This window comes from Aptenodytes forsteri, unplaced genomic scaffold (genome assembly GCF_000699145.1).
Source record: "Aptenodytes forsteri isolate BGI_AS27 unplaced genomic scaffold, ASM69914v1 Scaffold870, whole genome shotgun sequence".
Lineage (NCBI taxonomy): Eukaryota > Metazoa > Chordata > Aves > Sphenisciformes > Spheniscidae > Aptenodytes > Aptenodytes forsteri.
The window spans coordinates 218305-221742 of NW_008795708.1; positions in this window are offsets into that span (position 1 = coordinate 218305).

Genomic DNA, 3438 nt, shown 5'->3' on the forward strand with positions numbered 1-3438 from the left:
GGCTCAACTTTCAAGCCCCCCTGCTGAAAAAAAGCGCCCCCCCCCCTGCCCCCCCCCCCCTTTTTTTTTTAATACCTGACTGAGTCAGGAGTCTCATGGGCAGTATATGGCCTACCGGGGCAATGGCCCGGGTCAGCAGGGTGATTTCTATTGTCTTCTTTCTCCTAGGAACCTCAAAAGCGTGCAGGAAACAGGCTACAAAGAATGTTGATTTTTCTGGTATTACTCAGCTGATTCCCCACCATCAGCCCCCTGGATATGAACAAGCACTTCTGGGTGCATGGTGAGTACAGAGTTACGTGATGAGGAACATTATGTCATGTATTGGGACACATGAAAGGGGGTACGTATGTGTTAGGCACATTGTGTGAAAGAGGTTGGTACCTACATATAAACTCTAACAGGATAAACTCTAATAGCAGGATAAAATTACTTAATGTCTAAACACAATGCAGAAAAACCAAGGAAGAGAGGGAAAAAATTAAAGGGGGGGGAGAGTAAGAGAAGAGAAGTGCAAGCAAGAAAGAAGTGGTTTCCAATAGAATTTGAGAGAGAGATGGAGGGCAGAGTTAAGATTGAGCACAAATCACTGCATGACTTCTGGGTCCTTGTTTTTTGTATTACACTGACCTAATTAATTTTACATGGAAAATATGTATCAGAGGCTTTTCCCTGGACTTATCTTACTTTGAAAAAATTACTTCAGCTGTTCGCTCACCCGTGGCATTATTAGCCACACCAAACCACTTTTGAAATAATAACATTATATGCTTAGTTTTTATGTGGTACCATAAACTTAAAACTGACAAAACATCCAAGTTAGACAGGCATGTAGCAAGCACAAGAGCCAGGTTTTCAGAACTGGCCAGGCAAACATGACTGATCTCTGTTGGGCATCTAATGGCACACGGAGTCCTGCAAGTAACAGAGATGTCTCTTTGAGCCCCGATGGGAATTTGGACCAGACGTCGGAACTAATACCCCTACGCTCACAAATGGTACTCTGCAGGGTATCAGTTTGCCAGAAAATACCAAGACTTGAGACAGTCTAAAATTAAGGCCATCCTAAGGCTTTTCCAAAGTGTTATGGGATATTTATGTATTGCTAATAATAAATTAGTAAGAGAACCCTATTTAGTGAATGAGCAACGTTTCCTTTCATAAAATTCAAATCTTCCTTGGCGCTTTCCCAGGCAAGAATTAGCCATGTGCTGCTTAGCTTATAAAAACGGACAGTCTGAGGTAAGGTGTTAGCAAGTAATACGAATGCTATTTTGGTAATTTTCATATTTAAAAAGGTCAGGCTTGATGTCACTTAATTTTCTAACTGAGCAAACCTGAACAAGCTGGATCTGCTTTTACAATCTGCGTCTTACACGCAGATAGAGATTGAATATATTATTGATTCCATGAATATGCTTATCTTCTAAGTTTATCTCTTCTTGTTAATTTACGGAGCATGATGAAGCATACAGGCCTTTTGAGGCTCACAGAAACAATCCCCTCAGACAGAGTACTCCTTCCTAAGTGCTGAATGCCAGCAACATACAAACCACACCAGTAACACGGTCCAGGAAGCCAGGTGCCAACCCGAGGGCATTTCTGAGGGTTTACTGTATTTTTCAGCCTAATTTATGGTTTCCTGGGAAGAGCGTTTCCCGTAGGTTTGATTTTCTCCATGTCATCTATGGAAATGTACAAGCAGCCGAGGTTCTGACGGGCAGGTCAAGTTCATGATCTCGCTACTGGTATCCTCTCAAAAAACCCTCAAAATCAACCAAAGAAGAGAAGGCAGCCCCTTCACAAGCTATTACTCCTGAGTTAGCTTATCTGAACAAGACACAACTTTGCCGTTTGGGAACTGCGGCGTTTTCTTGTAACCTGTAAAAGAAAGAAGGAAAGTAATCACACTTCAAATGGCTCGTGACTCTTTAGGGTGTTGCATGGGTCTCACGAACTCAGTCATTGCTACCTAAAGAGACGTCTTTCAAACAGATTAGTTAGTTGTACCAACTGCTGCCGCTCCACTTCAGCTGTCCTTTCGGTGAAATGCTTAATAAGCTTTTATTGTCTGCAGATACATTAATGAGTTTTGAGTGCCTTACTTTGCATTTTATTTTGCATATAAGAAGCAAGTTCACTTGCTTTATTTATCGATTTAACCCCTGGCAAATACTCTGGCTGCCTCAAATACTACTATGGAGGTTGCCTCAGTGAGATATTGTGGTAAGCATTTCTTTCCACAAAGAGTGAACTGCTCTTCAGCAAACATATTCTGAACAAATAGTATTTTGAAAAGAAATTATTTTCAACAGTTCTAATGAAAAATACCGATCAAGTTATTGGAAAAGAAGCTTGGCCTCTTCAAAGAGCAGCTAAAGACTCTTCTGTAAATTCATGATCCCCACTAGGACTGGAAATCAGTCCTTCGTGCTTCAGTCGCTTCGATAGTCACAACAGCCCTTTGCTGCACATATGTCCAGAGCAAAAGTAACAGTTTTGCCGATACCTTATTTCTACTTAAAATCAGAACGCATATGAAAATTGCCAGATGAATCTCTGCATTTCTAGGCTTTTTCCTCCCCTCACGCCCCTTTTCTCCATATTGACAAGTAAGCAGCAAGAGGCCGAGGGGGAGAAGTTGGGACATCCACCCTCCGCTTTGGAGCTCCATTCCAAAAGCTTCAGCCCCCGATGCCAAGGACAGATGGGGAGAGCCCAGGGACTCCAGCGCCTCCAGCAGCCACGGCTGCCGTCAGTCCCCCCCTTCCTCACTCTGCTGAATCAGCCATACTCCAAAAGCAACGCATCCTGGCAAACGCTAGTAAGAGCTGACTCCACAAGAAAGGGCTTGTGCTTTAGTGACAGCAGAAACAACTGCTGCAAGAGAATTTTTATTAACTGAAAACTTGCAAAGTTTAAAGGTGGAGAGAAGAGGTAGAAAAGTGAGAAAAAAAAATTAAGGAGACATTAAGAGGAAGGGAGGAGAAAAGCATGTCTTCACCTTCCTATCTTCTTCCTGCAGTCTCTCCCTCTGTTTCCCTTTCCTATTCCCGGTTTTCACAAGCATTCCCAACAGGCATTCAGCTGGGATGATACAAGACCCAAATCTCAGCAACTTTTCTTGGCTTGATGCAACCTTAACGGGAAGCAGCGTTTCACCAACAGAGGTTTTAAATGTCAAGGCTGCCGATGGGAAAGGCAGAGGTCTCTGCTACCAGCAGTTAGCACGAGTCTGACTTGGGGCATGCTGCTAGAGCTCCCACCTCCGAGGGAGCCAACACCCCGGTGCTAGTCAAACAATAAATAATCGTTCCCCAGATGTGCCAGGGAAAAGCTTTGCTCTCCCACCAGGTCTCGCAGACCAGGTTCCCCGCATGGCTGCCCTACCCCGCCTGCCGCCGCGCACGACGCCCTTCTCCCCGGGCCCTCTCCCGC